At 41.0% G+C, this 18,809-nt stretch overlaps 1 pseudogene; it reads right to left on the bottom strand.

Moving 5' to 3' along the window:
• The window catches only part of LOC103749044, a 22,216-nt pseudogene extending 13,301 nt beyond the window's left edge, over positions 1 to 8,915 (bottom strand).
• Positions 8,916 to 18,809: the final 9,894 nt, after the last annotated feature.

The following is an 18,809-nucleotide window of genomic DNA, read 5'->3' as shown; positions in this document are numbered from 1 at the left end:
TGTGTGTGTACACGCACACACATACGCCAAACACACATGAAAAAGTTATGTTTAAGACTTGGGAGCACAGGTTTTGATTTTCGTTATGTGACCAGAAGTCGACTTCTGGATTATCTGCTATGATTAGGTTGGCGCCCATTTCCATGGAAACAATGTGCAGTGTCTCCAGTGCATTTGTCCAATGTGCAGTGTCTCCAGCGTGTTCGTACAATGTGCAGTGTCTCCAGCGCGTTTGTTGAGAGCAGCGTTTTTGCTGGTTTCTTCGCCCCACCTCCTTTGTGTACATCAACTATGTAGGTATTTGTCTGTGTGTGGTGTGTTCCATATGTCCCTACTTAGGCCGGTCTGACTCTTGGTATGACTGACTAGAAAGACTGTAGAAATCAGGCAGTTGAAGGCCTCCAGGTTTGCTGTTTTTTACTGTTTAGATGTTATTTTAAAATTTAAAATCATCTGGGAATGATGGTGCACGACTCTAATCCCAGCACTTGGGAGGCAGAGGCAGGCAGATTTCTGTGAGCTCAAGGCCACCAGGTCTTCATGGAGAGTTCCAAGCCAAGTGGGGCTGCAAGGAACTCTTGTCTCAAAAAGAGAAAAATGAATGAATGAATGAATGAGTAAATAATAAATAAAATTAACCAAGTACTTTTTACCAAATACCCTCTGGCATTTAGATTGGAACACTCCTGGTTTATTGATCAGTTTGAGGGGAAATGGCATCTCAACAGGACTGAGATTTTGAACAACCCAATTAGATCTTTTAAAATTCTTCTAATCTGTCTTTTCTAGTTTTGTGCATGCCAATGTCGCTCACTTGAATTTATTCATTTTTACATTTTAGTTTTTAATTTAATTTTAATCTTTTATATTTTTTGTGTGTATTTCATACAGAACAGTCTTATTCATCTTTATACCTACATCCCAAATGGCACCCTCCCACAGCTGCCCCCCCCACTGGAGCCCATATGCTCTGTCATCCCTGTTACTGTCCACTGTGTTGTCACTGCCCCCAGCCGTTCCCTAGTGCAAGTCTATCTGCTGAGTCTAGTCAGCCTAGCTAGAGTCCCTTGTTTTAGGAAGATCAGCTCCTCTTCATCTAGCAGCAATCAGTTGCCGACATTCTTTTTGATAAGATTGGGGTCGGCTGTTCGTTTTCCCAGTTCTATGCTGGATTACTGTCTGGAAGTCTCTTGGGCCATCCTGGCCAACAACTCAAAGCAAGGTATCTCCTGGAGGGTATTGTTTCTTGTTTCGTAGTCTTTACCGAAACATATGGACTCTTAAAGAAATATACTGATCACTTTAATCTTTGGTTATACTTTCCTAGTGGGTGTTTAAGACCATACAGTTGGCCCAAATAAACCAATTTATTTTTACTGTTAAGGTCGTTTGAAGGCCAGGCTGTGTTCTGATGCCATTGCTTTCACATCCCGCCCTCTTTCAGTTCTAGGATCTCACAGCAGATGCCGCAGCACATTCAGTCCCCTCTTGTCCTTTGCTTCCGCAGGCAACGTCTCAGACTTTCCTCGTCTTCATGATTTTTACAATTCTAGGAACGCTGCTCAGGTATTTTACAGAACACATACCATTTTGGCTTTGTTCGATTTGTCTCATGATGGGATTTGGGTTTGGAAGGGAAAACCTACTGAGGCAAAGGGCTATTCCCATCATATTACCCCTCCCCGTGTGATTTTTTCTCAGTGCTTGGCTTGGGAGGAGGTGGGCCGTAATTCTCTGAATTCACCTCTAGCACAGCTCTTTAATTCTTTCTCATACCTTTTTTGAATAGGTGCTTTCTAGGCAAAATTTGAGTAGCCACAGAGGGATGGGAACTGTTGGAAGAGGTGATTTGTTCTTGCATTTGGATTCAGTCTGTGTTTCCATCTGTTCTTGACTGATGGCTTCTGATCTTGGTCTGTGGTGGGGAGTAACTCCTCTGTTCACCTGTACCCAAACAGAAGTTGTGCCTGTCTGCCCATGAACATCTCTCCTCCCTGTTATTCAGTTACTGAGGTGTCTAAGTGCTCTTGACCACCCTCTTGGAATAGAACATTTTAATTTTTCTAACATTTTCTTAGGAAATTCAGGAGAAATGGTCAATCATATATCAGGTCTCAAACAGAAGTAAAAGTTGTGTATTTTGTGGGTTTTCCTTACCTTTCTTATCTGGTTCCCCCTCTCTGTCGTCCTGGTGACTTGTTCCACTTCCTTCCTGCTTAGTTTTCCTTGATCCTCACACTAATTCACAGGTTACTTGTTTCTTTTATGTTTTAAGTGTAGTTTGAAGATGATTACTTAACTTATAACAAAATGTATATGTTTTCCTCTTACCAACCTGCTTAATTATATGCTGTGGTGAACTTTTGCTCCTATGGTTGGGTAGTACTAGTTATTTGTATGTGGGGAACGCCTCCAGGCCCTCCTGCCGGCCCACCTTGCTTCTCTCCCTCGCTTCTTCTGAGGTGTTGACAACCTTCCTCTCTGTGATCCGTTCTCTTCCATGCTCTTTAAGCAGAGGTCTGTTTAAAGGTACATTTGCAGATTTGCGACACTCTTGTTATCATTTCCCTTCATGAATGATGCTTTTGAACAGGAGAATATTCTGGGCTTACTATTTATTTTTGTTCACCTTTTATTCTGACCTATCCTGGCATTTTTGAGAAGCTTGCTTTCACTTAAAATACCATCTGGTGTCCTATAAATATGGCTTCCTATGTGTGTAGGGTCTATGATTTTCCTGTTGTCTCCATGTCCTGTGATTTTATCGTGGACATCTAGAAGAACATTATTTTGGAATTTCTAATGTTTAATATTTCTTTTTTAAAAATTATTTATTATTTTTATCTTATGTATATGAGTGTATTGCCTTTATGTAAGTGCAATGTCCATGGAGGTCAGAAGAGGGCATTGGATCCCCTGGAACTAGAGTTATGGATTGTTGTTAGCCTCCATGTGGGTACTGGGAATTGAGCACAGGTCCTCTTCAAGAGCAGCCATTGCTCTTAACTTCTTAGCCGTCTGTCCAGCCCCATGTTTAATATTAAGTGAATTACTGTAACATAATTTAAGTGGGTTCATGCCAACTGACCTTAAAAGGATTCTATTCTTTTATCATATCAAAAGTGTCCTGGTCGGGCCTTGAATGATGGTTCAATGATTAAGAGCACTTGCTGTTCTTCCAGAGGACTGGAGTTTGGTTCCTAGCACCCACATGGCAGCTAACAGCCATCAGTAATTCTAGTTCTAGGGAATCCGACACCCTCTTCTGGCCTCTGTGGGCACAGCATGCATGTGGAATACATACATACATACATGCAGGCAGAGCACTGATACATAAAATAAAAGTGACAAAATGTTTTAAGTGTCCTGGTACAACATCCTTATAAGCTGAATAAATGTCATACTTTTTTGTTTTGTTTTGTTTGAGACAGGATCTTACTTTGTTCCCTGGTTGGCCTAGAACTTGCTATGTAGATCAGGCTAGTCCCAAACTCTTAGAGCTCCATATGACTCTGCCTTCTGAGTGCTGTGGTTAAAGGAGTGTCTGTATGCCTGGCTCATGTTGTTTTAGTTGTGAAAGCATAATATTGCATTTTAATATTCACGTGTTTAATAAATCCCTATTATTACATTAAGCTTTAGGTTTTTTTTTCTTGCATTTACTATTCATTAGTTTTCAGAGTAATATTAGAGCAATTTCATTAAGTCCCCAAATAATGATATAGCCTTTATTTTTAAACTACTTTTGAAGAAAACACTTCTATTTTCTGTACATCACTTAATTTTTTTATCTTTATTTTATACCACAATGTAAGTGTATAGTTTTCTTTAGGTGGATTTTGAATATGTCATATTATTTCCCTCCCTCCCTCCCTCCCTTTTCTTTTCTTTTCTTTTCTTAAGATAGTTTCACGTATCTCAGGCTAGTCTCAGATTTGCCGTGTAGCCAAAAACAACCTCAAATCTTGATCTTCCTGCCTCAGCCTCCAGAGTACTGCTTTATACCATGTGTGATCATTCTTGCTTATGCAGGGAGGGGAATCGCACTCAGTCTTCAGCATGCTGAGCAAACATTCTACCAACGGAGCTAGATCCCTAAGCCTAGCATCTTGTGTTATTAAAGTGTTTTTGAAATCTGATATTTTCCTGCTATGTTCTCAGTAGAATATTGTATAAATTCCTATTCATTTTGTATATTTGCTTTAATTCAGAGTAACTTATTCAATTTTCTTCTTGGCTTTTTGAATTTAAAATGTTTAAATTTGCAAAAAGTGAAATTCAGATTTTTCCAGATTAAATAAAAACCTATACAAAGTAATAGCCATGTTTTTGCTTCCAGTACTTATAATTTAATGTTATCCAGTTTCCTTGGCTACACTGCACAGCCAGTTAAATGAGATGTTGTCACTGTCCTGTTTTTAATTTCATTGAGAATCACACTTCTTCAAAGAATGTTGTGCTACTGATTGATTTCAGACATTTAACATGCTTGTTTCCCACAAACACATATGCCTACAAGCAAACATGTGTACACAGGCACATACCCACAAGTACAAACATGCATGTACACATGCACAAATATGTGCCATATGCATATGCACAGGAACGTATGAACACAGGCACACACATACATGAATACATAAACAACAAACATTTAAAAAATACTGATGTTTCTTTTTAGAGTCTTTCTGAATTTGATTGAGAAATGAGTTTGCTATTTTTAAAGATTTATTTTTATGTGCATGAATGTTTTGCTTGCATGTATGAATGTGCACCAAATGTGTGCCTGGTGTCTGTGGAGGCCAGAAGAGGGAGTTGGATTCCCTGAAGCTGGAGTTATATATGGTTGTAAGCTTCCATGTGGGTGCTGGGAATGGAACCAGAGTCTTCTGTAGGAGCTTAAAGTGCTTTTAATCACTGAATCATATCTTCAGCCTCAAAACTCATTTAAAAAAAATTACTATTTTGATCTTACATGTACGAATGTATTGCCTACATGTGTGTAAGTGCACCCACATCATGCAATGCCTGTGGAGATCAGAAAAGGATGTTGGATCCCCTGTAGCTGGAGTTAGGACCATTAGCTGCCATGCAGGTGCTGGGAATCGAACCCGGGTCCTCTGCAAGAACAGTCAATGCTCTTCACCGCTGAGCCAATTCTCCAGCTCCTGATTTGTGATTTTTAGGAATCCCTTTTCCATTCCAGATACAAACCCTCTGTAGCTGGTCACTGTAAAAATGCTTTGTTCTAGTTTATTATTCTCCATGAGAAAGTTTTTGGTTTTCAAATTGTCAAAAACTTCCACCTTTCCCCTTCATACTTATATTTGTTGTTCTCAGTTTGAAATGTTTCCTTGATGGTTTAATAAAGTTATACACTTGTTCTGATTTCAAAAACTACTTTAGCTGGGTGTGGTGGCACAGATTTTTAATCCCAGGACTCAGGAGGCAGAAGCAGGTGGATCTCTGTGATATCGAGGCCAGCCTGGTCTACATAGCAAGTTCCAGGCCAGTTGAGGCTATACGGAGACCTCGTCTCAACAAAGACAAAAAAGAGACACAAAACAAAAGCCCCAAATAAAACTACCTTAGATTATTAGCATTTGTTACTGAGGATCTTTACTTATGAGAGCTTTGATGTAGGACGTCTCTTTTCAAGTTACTTTTATGGAAGGGTCTTTAGGGGGCTCTATTTTTTAGTAGGAGAACCATGGGTCTTTTTCTAACTTGTTAATATGGTGAGTTGCCTTCACTTTTTTTGTTCAATCAATGTCACATTTTTGGACAAACTAAAATTGAAAATGACATTTTGTTGCTTTTACACGTTTCTGAATTTTGTATGCCAGTATTTTGTTTATATATATATATATTTTTTTTTCATTTATGCCAATGAGCATACATTGGCCTAGTACAGTGTGTCTGTCTTGTTTGGAATCAAGATTAGGTTGAGCCAATATTTTGTTCAATCAATGTCACATTTTTGGACAAACTAAAATTGAAAATGACATTTTGTTGCTTTTACACGTTTCTGAATTTTGTATGCCAGTATTTTGTTTATATATATATATATTTTTTTTTCATTTATGCCAATGAGCATACATTGGCCTAGTACAGTGTGTCTGTCTTGTTTGGAATCAAGATTAGGTTGAGCCAATAAAACAGGCTCTCTAGAAAGTTTATGTAAATTTAGAATTATCTGTCCCTTTCTGTTTGGCAGAACATTCTTGTAAAGCATCTGGTCTAGTGTTTCCTGGTTCTAATGTTTGAAACTATGGAAATAATTTTTAAAATGATTGTAAGATTTTTGCCTGCCTTTTTTTCTTTCTTGAGTTAATATTTGTAGCTTTTGTTTTTCTAGAAATTTATCAATTCAATGAAAATTTATTAATGTTTATTGGCATTATAACCTATTAACTACTACTCTCCAAAGCATTTCTTAGGATTTTTTCTTTCATTTATGATACTATTTATCTTCATTATTTCTTTTAATGATTTGACAGTAATTTTATATGTTTTGATCTTTCAGGTTTGCAAATATCTATTTTTATGTGTTTGTTTACTATTTTTGTTAGTTTTTACTTTAATCTTCATAATTTTTATTGCACATGTATGTATGTGCATGTGGTGTATGTATTTGTTCATGTGTTTGCCCATATATGTATTGTTCATGTACGTATGAGTATATGGTGTATGTGTGTACTTGTTTGTGTGTCTGCTGGCCATTTATATGGGTATGTGTGCACATATGTACAGGTATGTGTATATGTATGTGTGTGTGCATTGGAAACCAGAAGTGGATGTCAGATGTCTCCTCGGTTGTTGTCTCCATTATTTCAGGGTCTCTCCTTGAACATGAAGATCACAGTTTAGCTAGGCTGGCTGGCTGGCACATGAATTCCAGGGATTAACCTGTCTCCACATCCCCAGTACTGGATTATGTGCACAAACCACCAATTTTTTACTTTTTCTGCTGGGAGTCTGAAATCAAATCTTCATGTTTATGTAGCAAGCACTTTAGCATCTGAGCCATCTTCTTGGCCCCTATTTTTTTAAATTATTTACTTATTTTTTATGTGTATGAGTGTTTTACCTGCATTTATGTATGTGCACCATGTGCTTACCTTGTTCCTACTGAGGCATCAGATCCCATGGATCTAGAGTTACAGACAATTGAGAGACACTGTGTGGTTTCTGGGAACTGAACCCAGGTCCTCTGTAAGAGGAGCAAGTGTGCTTAACCACAGAGCTAGTTCTCCAGCTGTCATTAAAAAAAAATACATTTTTATTTTATGTATATGAGTGTTATGTCTGTATGTAAGTACACCCATGTCATGGACTGCTTGCGGAGGACAAAAGAGGGTGTTGAATCCCTTGGAACTGGAGTTACAGACGGTGGTCAGCCACTTTGTGGGCCTAGGTTTTCTGCAAGAGCAGCCAGCGCTCTTAACTGCTGAGCCATCTCTTCAGCCCTCATTTTTGTTGTTTTTATCTTGGTATTTCCTCTCCTAAGTCTGCCAGTTGAATGCTTTATTCATTCTATTTGAGGTTTTATCTTTTAATACCTCCCTCCCTCCCTCCCTCCCTTCCTTCCTTTCATTTCTTTTTGAATCAGAAGAAATTTATTTATATAATCCAGGCTGACCTAGAACTTGCTATATAGCTGCGGATGCCCTTGAACTCCTGATCCTCCCCATCTGCCTCTATGATTGCTGGGATTGCAGTCATGCGCCACCATGCCTCTTAAGACTTCATTTCTAATAACACATTGAAAGTGTCTCCCCTGTAGTATGGCTTTAGCTACCTCTTAGATGTTTTTAAGAATTTCAGATTTCCGTAATTATTCTTTGACAACTTTTAAATTTTCCAGGCATAATGTAGTTTTTCTGTTACCTCGCTGGCCCCTCCCCATTGTATTCTAACTAGAGCAACACTGGTCGTGGTGTGTCTACCTTGATGCTGTCTTTGGAAAGTTTTGAGCCTAACTTCTTGGCATGATAAGGCAAATTTGTGTATTGAAAGGTGTGTATTGTGTTGCCCAGCTATTCGGCCCCAGGCTCTCTTTCGGACCATTGACTTGAGATAGTTCATTGTTTCTTTCAGATTTCCATGGTACTTGTTCGTGTTTGTACTTCTGCTTTGCGTCAGCCCACTTGGAATTATTTGTATTGTCACTTCACACAACTCTTACTGGCTTGACTGCCCACTTCCTACTGTCTGTTCCTCCTTCTCATATTTATTTCCTTCCGGGTAGAGTTCTTCTCCACGTTCTTCCTTTGGCGTTTCTGTGTTAAGGATCTTCTGTAGGTCAATGTCTCACGGATAATCGCCCTCCGTTTCCTTGACACCTTTGTTTTATTGCTCCACTAGCATCACCTCTCGACTCACCTGTTCCAGGAGCAAGCTTGGTCCCCCGCGCCCCCAGCTTCCTCCGCTCCTTGTCCCAGATGTGATCACTTGTGTGCTCCTGTGTGTGCATCACGATCCATCCACCATTGCTAGAGCCGGTGGAGGTCCCGCGCTGTGCCCTTTGACCTTCTAGCCTCTGAAACTGCTGAATAAACAAACCTCTTCTTCATCAGTCACTGTGTCTAGAGGCAGGAAGCAGACTAGTTAGCCATTCCTTGCAGATCTGTTCATTCTGTTTTGCCCCTCTGGAGATGCTCGCTCTGGGAAGTTGACAGCCATTCTGAGGGCAGCTGCCTTGCAAGAAATCTGCAGTCCATCACTGCCTGCCTGTGAGACTCTGTCCTCTTCTGCAGTTTCTCCAAGATGTGTCTTCAGTACCTGAAATTTACCAACAGAATCTCTTGGTAACGCTTCTCCCGGCTTCGTGTTTTCTTACCTTCCAGGCCTCGTATTAGATCCCGGTCTCCCTTTACCATCTTCTGTGTCTCTTGATGTCTTGTGCGCATCATCCACCGCTTTGTTTTGGACCGAGTTCAGACCTTTTCCTTCTGCCATTTTATTAATCCCCTCTTCCACTGTGAGGCTCTGGCTGAAATGTAGCCCACGTTGTCACCTCCCTTTACCAAGTGACTGCCTCCACTGGGAGGAAGCAGAGACCTTACCATGGAACTCCATCACCATCTAGATGAAGGCCAGATTCAGGTTCAGAGATGATGGATTTACCGAGATGTGCTGGGCCTCTTCTTGGAGATGCAGCCTCAGTGGTCATGTGTCGCAGCACATGTATTTATACTTCTCTTAGGGCAGATACCCGAGGGTTTCTAGCTAAATCCCTACCAAGATATGTATCCATAGTTGACCACATCAGGGGATGAAATCACCAATTACAGGCTTCATGCTTTCCTCAAAGAATATAATTTTATCATAATACTGATAACAATTTCGCACACAACCTGATTTTCCCAAAAGGGAAAAGGCAAGCCTTTCTGGCCCACACTTGCTCTTTTCGACTCCTTCCTGTCCATCTCTGTCAGATGCAGGACGTCTGTGGCTGTTCCTCTCGGCACTGCCCCATTTTTGTGTTACAGGGTTTTAATCAAAATCTCCTGAGATGACTGATTTATGCTGTTGTGAAATCGGTAAACCACACAGACTTCCCAAGCAATGAACTTGCCATAAGCTTTAGGGAACATGCGAAGCAGTGGTCGTGTTCTGCTGACCCTGTCCCCATTTTTCTTCTTTTGCTGTTCGGTGGAAGAGTTTGGTCTCAGGCTACAGTGAGTGTTTAAGGCATCCACAAGAAATGATTCTGCAATGGAAAGGAACTTGGGGTCTATAGTGAGGACAAGTGTTCTCCACGGGGTCCCTTTCAGGTCTGGGGCCAGGCTCTTCCCTGTAAGTTAGAACTCTGTTAGGCACTTGATTCTTCAGGCCTGAGCCTTTGCTGAGTAAAGAGAGGTGACTTTGCTTTACCTGGACACTGCAGTTTGGGTCTCCATGACTCATGCCCCATTCTCTCTCTCCTAGCATCACCAATACAGCCCCACCCTGGTGGCATGCCATGCTCCTGACCCTGACTCAGGAACGGGCATGTGCTCCGTTTAGAAACACACTGAAACTTTTATTCAGAAAAGAGGCACATTGTCTTTTCTACAGGATCATTATCTCCAAAGAGACAGGAGGAAGGTACTTTCCTAAAGCATCTTATCAGTCTGAGAGTAATGTCTTTGTGAGAAGAGAGGCAGCATAGAAAGAGTAGGGCAGGTAGATTGAGAGACGAGAGTTGTTTTTTGAGCACCTGGATGCATCTGTGCCTTAAGTCATCCCTCCTTTAGCATTTTCAATTTCAGGACTCAGTCAAATCACCACATAGAGAGACCTTGGTATCTTTTGATCAAGCCATCCTTGGCTTCTAATCAAGGGATTTATGTAAGCCCCAATCTTAGGAGTTTTTCAGAGATTAACTACTTAATTTTTGTGTAATGATAATCTGGCATGATCTATGATTTTATGGAGCTACACAATTTGCTGTTGGTAAGATGGTCCCTTGGCATATTTAGAATGTACTATGTGGTTGGTAAGTAGTTGGAGAAAATCATTCAAACCAATAACACTGACTGGTACATTTTGAAACGTAAGAGAAGGCTTATCTTCCTCCAGTGTTCTCACTCTTTAGACATTAAAGGGCTCTTTCTGGCAGGAGAACAGAGTGTTCTGGGATGAATGTCGACCGTGATAACCCTATGGATGTACTCACCCTAGCAAAATAATAATTTTACCTTGAACAAGAGAGTTAGTAATTACTTAGGTCACAGTTCTTGACAAACCATGTAGAATATCAAAGATGGAGCTCAATACTGATAGAGAATGCCAAAGCTCTGGGAACAAAAAGAACATTTAATTCTCAACAGTTGTCCATTGGAGGCCTGTAACCTGAGCCCAGCCAGGGTGTGTGGGAGCAGATAGTCCAGGACCTTGCTTTAGCTCAGAGCATCTCAGCCTCAGTACACTGCCCCATAAAACAGAGTAACTCTCTTCTTTTGTGTGGTAGGGTGTTTAAGGCCATCCCTGGCCTCTGTCTCTGTCATTGCATACCAGCAGCACTTGCTGTTGTAGTGGTACCACTGTCTAGACAAAAATCACCCCCAGCTGGGGACCTCTGCTTTGCTAGGTTGTCTTGTGATTTACTCTCCAGCTGAAGAACATGCTGTACTGGTGCCTGTCTGCAGATCTTGACCGGTAGCCTGACCCAACCTGGGCTTATAGACAGACTATGTCCTGAATCAAAAAGACTGTGAGTTCAAGAGACAGGTGGAGGTGAGTTCAGATCCAACATATTCCCAGCTTGATGCAAACGGAGCTATTGTAGGCTCAGCTGTAAAATGGAGGAAATAATTCACTAATTATAGTGACAGTTTGGATTGAGACAAGAGTCTAGTGTTTAAGAGCTGTGTATGAACTGCTGCTCAGTACACAGACCCTCAGCTTTGTTTCGTGCCAGTGCACAGTGCTTGGGGGTAGCCATGCTGGTGAAAGGCTTCAGCCTGTTGGAAAGGTTGGAGCAAGAGCAGAAATTTGAAAGCGTTTTAGACACAGTTGTTCCTCTTTAACATTCATAATGCTTTTAGGGGAAGAAAGTTAAGACGTTGCAATATGCATCTTACAGTACAAGAAAATGAAGCAATTAAAATTTCTGATGAAACAGAAGGGATCTCTGTATAAAAACGGAAGTTATGAAACAAATGTGACAATCGAGCTAAAAAAATTAAGCAGTAGAATGAAAAAACTTGTACAGATCCATCATTAGAATCCATGGAGGGAGATTGGCTGAGAGAGGGGACAGATCAACAGACATGACCCAGTGGAAACAGAAAATGGAGTTTAGGGAATGAAGTGTGTCGACCCTCAGCAACCCATGAGTTGTGCAGGGGGCCTAACACTGTATCATACAGGAGCTGGAAGGAAGGGAGGGGGAAGAGTGGGCCAAGAAATGTAAAGAAATGATACTGAAAATGTCACAAATTCTGCAAAAGACATAGACCTGCGGAGTCAAACAATTGAAGAAACACATGCCAAGACACATGATAATTAAACTTCTGAGCAGAGACAAAGAAGAATCTAGAAGGTGGTTGTAAAAAGTTAAACATTACCTAAAACTGGAAGAGCCCCCTGCATCATGGTGAGTCGGGGAGGAAAGCGATGTAAATTTTAAGTGTTAAAAAGAAATATCAGTGGTACTAGTGAAACTATCATTCAGGGATGAGAATTGAGAATTAGGGGCGCCTCAGTGGTTAAGAGCACTTACTGCTTTTGCAGAGAATCTCAATTCAGTTCCCAGCATCCACATCAAATGGCTCAAAACTGCTTGTCAATCCAGCTCCAGGGGTCCTGATACCCTCTTCTGGCCTCCACAGGTGCCTGCACAAACATGGTATACAAACACATATACATAAATACAAATTTTAAAGATGAATTTGTTACTAGAAGATCTCCCCTTGATTAAGCAAATGATAAAAAGGAGGAACGTTACTGCAGTAGGAGGGTTGGAAGGAAAGCTAGGAGCAGAGACATGGGGTACCATTCACACACTAGCGTCATGAGCTTTCAGTGACATTCGACTTGTGTGAATGCACAGCAAGGTGGCAGCATGCACAAGTCCCCTGAAGCTCACTGAAGCTGGACAGAATCCCATCATAGTCAAGGGGAAGCGGTTGAAAAGCCGCAGCCCTACCTGAGGAACTATTGGCAACTGATGGCTGCTGGGAAGGGGAGAATCAGTCCTTTCAAAGGTGAGACTCTTAGTAGGTTGACCAGGCTCCAGTGGATGGACCCACATGGAAGGGCATTTGAGGACACAAACTTGACTCTTTAGCCTTAATATATATTCATAGAATATATTAAATAAAATGCCATTTGGAAACAAATGTTATTGAAAACATTTTATTGAATGCTTTAATTGAATTGAAACAGAGGTGGCACTGTTTGATGCCCAAGGGATGTTTAAAAGTAGCAAAGTCCTGGAATGGTGGTTCTTACCTGGAATCCCAGCTCTGGAGGCTGTAGCAGGAGGATTGTAGGGTTGAGGTGAGCCTGTGAGTCCTAATATATTTTGTCTCAGAAACTATCCAGAACTGTGCATGGAGCTCAGTGGTAGAGCAGTTACCTGACATGCAGAAAGCTCAGGGTCCAACCTCCAGCAGAAACAGAGGCAAAGGCTGCTAGACATGTCAGGTCTCCCTGCTCCACTCAGTGGTGAAAGTGCTGTCCTGTGCTTATATTGTAATAGCCAGAGCCACCAAGAAGAGATGCATACAAGGAGATCTACTCAGGAACAACATAAATACATCAATGTACAGTTCTCAAACTTCTGAGTAAAGAGAAGAGAAAAAAACAGACAAAGTCAGATGATAAAATGGAGGACAAACCATATCATATCAATAATTACTTTAAAGATGCAAAAAAAATACCATTTTGGCAGAGGACTGTAGAGTGGATTAAAAACAACCCAGCAGTGTGCTAAGAAACTCACTTGTTCTGCAACGACATAAGTAGGTTGAAAACAAAAGGAAAAAGATGTAGTTACAAATGTTAATCTAACTAAAAAAGAGCAACTATTATCAGGTAACGTGAACCGGGACAAAGAAGTTTACTAGTGAGAAAGGGGATATTACAGACTAATTTAGAACTCACCCCACCCGAAGGGCATAGCATTCATAAATGCCTACGCACAGTAGAATTCAGCCTCAAAATGCACAGAGGAAACCTAACTCTGATAGAGATGAGAGGGAAATAGAGTGATACTTTTGCATGGGACTTCTCGTGTGTGTGTGTGGGTGTGTGGTGTGTGGTGTGTGGTGTAGAAGCTCACATGTGGTATGTGTGCTCAGATGTGTAGTATGCATGCTCACATGTGTGGTGTGCATACTTACATGTGTGCTGTGTGTGCTCTATTCTTATGTGTGAGGTGTGCTCACATGTGTGCGCTGTGTGTGCTCCCATGTGTGTACTGTGCATGCTTGTGCGTGTATGGTGTGTGGGTGTGCAGGCTTGAAGGTGCATGATGTTCATGCTCACGTTTATGCACGTGCATATGGAGGCCTGAGATTGTCATGGGGTGTCTTCCTCAGTCACTCTCCACCCTAAGATTTGTGGAAGAGTCTTGAAATTGAACCCAGAGCTCACCAATGCAGGCTAGTCTGGCAAGGCAATTGCCCCAGTGATTCCCTGCTTTGCCTCCTGAGTGGGAATGCTGGAATTGTAGGTGGGCTGCCACGCCCACCTGGCATTTATGTAGCCTCCGAACTCCAAATCCTCATGTCTGCTTAGCAAGCACTTTATCCACTGAACCATCTTACCAGCCCATCTCCACACCCCTATTCTCAGTGACTGATAGAACTACTAAGCAGAAAAATCAGCAAGGACATAGAGATTTGAACAAAGCAATTGAGCAACAGCATGTAGTTAATACACATAGAACGTTCCAGAGCATTTTCTGAAGCACCCATATATCATTCACAGATTCTGGCCAGTTCTGGGCCTTCAATACATTTTAAAAAATCATCAGGAATATACTCTCTGACCACAGGGAATCTAATTAGAAATAAAAAATAGAGAAAAAACAGGAAAATCTCTAGGCATTTGGAAATTAAACAATCATCTTGTAAATTGTCTCTGGGTTCAAGAAGTCTAAGACTGGAGAGATGGCTCAGTGGCTAAGAGGGAGCCCTGCTCTTGCAGAGACCTGGGTTTGGTCCAAAGTATCCATGTCTGGCAGCCCACAGCTGCCTGTAATTCTAGCTCCAGAGGATCTGATGCCCTCTTCTGGCCTCCATAGGCACTGCAGTCATACGTACAGACCCACATACACATTAATAAAAATAAAATATATTAAAAACATTTTTAAAAAAAAAAACTGCTGTGACTAGGGAGACCCTGTTAAAAATCATCAACACCCCCAAATCCAAAAGCTTAATAAAATTATTTTAAAAAGTCTAAATAGAACACATTCAACCTGGGAGGCAGCTAAAGTAGCAGTGAAAGGGAATTTCATTGCACTAAATGCTATGCTGAACAAGAGAAAAGGGTTAAGGTCAGTGATTAAGGTTCCCACCTCACAAATGGAAAACGAAAAGCAAGCAGATGGCTGGCAAACAGGAAGGACGTCATCCAGGGAAAAGCAGAGATCTAAGACGGGAGATAGGAGCGATCAATGAAACAAAAAGCTGGTTCTTCAAAAGAATCTATAGAATTGTTAAGTGTCTAGCTGGACTAAAAAACAAAATAATGGTCCCAAATTACAAAAATTGGGACCTTTTTCTAGGTAGTGTAGCAAGAGAAAATCAGGGAATAAGTTGAATAAACCCATTTAGAAATTCAACAACTTAGAAGAACGGATGCGTATGCAGAAAAGTATAAACAACCCAAACTCAACCAAGATGAATTAGACAGATGGAAAGAGTCCTGGATCTGTCAACACCAATCCACAGTTTAGAAGCTTTCTAAAAGGAACAGCCTTGCTTGGGTGATTTCACTGGAGAATACCATCAAACACATAAATAAGAATTAACGTACATTTTATAGAACTTTTTTATGAAATGGGGAAGGAAAAACACTTCTCAATTAAAGAAGCTAGTGTCTTGGTTTGGTGGTAGAGCACCTGCCTGGCACGTCAGAAATGCTGTCAAACAACGACTTGGTTATTTGGGCTACAGCTCACTGGTAGAGTTTTTGCTTAGCATATTTGAGAATTTGGTTTTGATCCCCAGGACTCCCCCCGCCCTCCCACCCACAAATGAGCTGTTATTACCCTGATACCAAAACTAGACAAACATTTTAAAATACACTGCAGAACAATTTACTGATGAACTTAGATCCCATGATTTTTAATAAAATATTATCAAATTAATTTATGCCATATATATATGTATATATAAAATCAATCACAACCTAGTGGGATTTATTCCAGATATGCAAGACTGGTTTAACATTCGAAAATATATCAGTATAGCCACCATATACATTCACTAAGGAAGAAAAATTGCATGATAGTAGTAAGGCAGAGAAATCCTTTGACAGAATCCACTATGAATTCATATCAGTTTTCAACAAGTTAGAAGCAGAGGAGGATTACATCAAGTTTATAAACAGAATCCAAAGAAAGCCCATGATAACACGAGACTTCGTGTCTTCCTCTAAGTTCAGAAAGAAGATGGGATGCCCACTTTCACTGCTGCGGTTCAGTGTGTTACTGGAAACCTGTCCTTTGCAGGAAAGATCTATGTTTAGTTTCCTTTTTGTTGCTGTGAGTAAAAGAAAAAAATCCTCTGACCAAAAGCAACTTAGGGAAGGAGAGGGTTTATTTCATTGTATACTTCCAGGTCACAGTCTATCATTTGGGAAACTCGGGGCAGGGACTTGAAGCAGAAAGTGTAGAGGAATGCTGTTTGCTGCCTCCTGGAAGGTTCATGCCCAGGTGGCTTTCTTGCATAGCACAGGACCACCTGCTGAGGGATGGTGCTACCTACAGTAAGCTGGGCCCTCCTGCATCAATTAACAATCAAGACAATCCCCCACAGACATGCCCACAGGCTGTGTTGAGTTGGCAGTTAAAGATAGCTAGGACAGTAGAAAGACATAGATTAGAAAGGAGGAAATAATCTTTCTCTATAGACAGATGATTTAATTAAATAGAGAACCCTAAGGGATCTAGAGGAAGATTTCTAGCACTAGGTGTTCAACAGGGTCCCAGATCAATGCATAGGAATAACCTATTATGTTTTCCTTTACTAACCCTGGGTATGACAGGAACCAAAATTAGAATATAGAGCCCCTTTAAACACTCTAGAGAACTTGATACTTAGCTACAAACCTAACAAAATAGGTAATAATATAAACAGTTAAAATTTTTAAATGTGGATGAAATCAGTGTTACATATGTTGACCTAATTAACTGTTACCTTGCCACAGCTTGGAATCACCTGAAGAAAGGGTCTCAGCTGAGTGATTTTTTTTATCAGCTTGGTCTGTGAACTTGTCTTTGAGTGAATGTCTTGATTTAATTGATGTAGGTGGGCCCAGCTCGCTGTGAGTGGTAGCCTGCCCTGAGTAGGTAGGCCTGGACTGTGGGAGCTTCGAAGCTAGCTGAGCATGAGCTGGAGGAAGCCACCAGGTAAGGCAGCAAGTAGCACTCCTCCATGGTGCTCACTTCTAGGTTCCTGCCTTGAGTTTCTGCCCTGCCTTTCCTCAGTCATGTGCTATGACCTGGAGGCCTAAGCTAATATCAGTCCTTTTCTCCCTGTGTTGCTTTTGGTCAGAGCATTTTATCATAGCAACACAAATGAAACTGGAGCATACATTAATTAGTTGATTCAAAGATTCAACCAAGGGAAGATGTCAGTTCTTCCCCAAAGGACCTGTGGTTAAAGCAATTTCTAACAAAATCCCACCAAGATTTTCTGCAGATATAGATGGGCTTATCTTATTTATATGGAAAGACCCCAGGATTGCTAAAACAATCTTGAAAAAGAATAAAACGAGAGAAATTCTTCTTCCCAGTGTTTAGGATTACTGTCGAGCTGGATTTGTGCAGACGGTGTGGACCTGGCAGAAGAGCAGATGCAACAGAAACAAAGGAACAGAAGCCTCAGACACAGACAGGCACAGAAGGCCCCAACACTGTCTGTCCAACCTTCAAAACCAATTCAGTGTAGGAAGATAGTCATTTCAGCAAAGGAGAAAACAGCATCCTTAGGCAAGAAACGACCTTGTTCTGCAAAACTCAGTGGTGCAGAGATTTCAATATAAAAGTTAAAAGCCATAGAAACTTGTGGGTGAAATATTGAGAGGACAGGGCTGGGAGGCGTTCTTAGAGTTGACATCAGAACTTGTGCTGAGGACGGAGTTGTGTCTCCAGTAAGATTATCAAATTGAAGCCCTGAGCCAATGTGATCCTATTTGGAGCTGGGGCCCTTTGGCAACTAATGAGACACAGATAATATCATAACATGAGGCCCCTGTGATGGAGTTGGAGACACCAGTGAGCTTGCTTTCACTTTCTCTTTCAATCAAGAAAAGACTTTCAGGGAGGAAGGGTCTGCAGCCCAAGGAGAAAGGCCTCATCACATAGGCTTTGCTGGTCTCTTGGCATTAGACTTGACCTTGGACTTTCTTACACTCTCCAGACTCAGTCTCGAGCCTCAAGAAATAAATACCTGTTGCCTAAGATACCAAGTCTATGGTATTTTATTATGGCTGAGCTAAGATAATCCATAAAAGGCTAAATGATAAATGGGACCACATTAAAATTAAATATGCTTGCTCTGTGAAAGGCCCTGCTCAAAGGAGAAAAAGGCAAGCTGCCAACGGAGAGAAAATATTTTCAAAGCACATGTCCAACAAAAGTATCGTTCAGAATATATAATGAACTCTAAAATCTCCACAGTAAAAAAGTAGGACAATTCACTCAGAAGATAGATAAAAAAGAATGGAATTTCACTAGAGGATTATATGTAGCATATAAGCACATGAAAGATTGTCCCAAATTACTAACCATTCAGGAATTAAAATGTATACATCTATTAGAATGGTTAAAGTGTTTTTAGAATGGCTAACGTGCTGGAGCGGTTGGGAAAGCATGGACTCCTCCCACATTCCCGGCAGGAGTGCAGAGTGGCACCAAGCCATTCTGGAAGCAGATTTTTGCCGTTTCTTATACGTCCAATAGGCAGCTGCACTGTGTGTGTACTGAGGTCTGTACCCAGGCCTCATACTTACTAGGCAAACTCTACCACTGAGCTGTATTCACAGCCCCAGTCCCTGTGCTCTTGAGCATTTGTTACAGGGCAATGAAATCCCATGTTCACATGAAACTCAGGCAGCTTTGCACATAATAACCAAAACTGACC

Source organism: Nannospalax galili, unplaced genomic scaffold (assembly GCF_000622305.1).
Source record: "Nannospalax galili isolate Female #2095 unplaced genomic scaffold, S.galili_v1.0 scaffold485, whole genome shotgun sequence".
Taxonomy (NCBI): domain Eukaryota; kingdom Metazoa; phylum Chordata; class Mammalia; order Rodentia; family Spalacidae; genus Nannospalax; species Nannospalax galili.
This window is presented reverse-complemented; position numbering and strand designations above follow the sequence as displayed.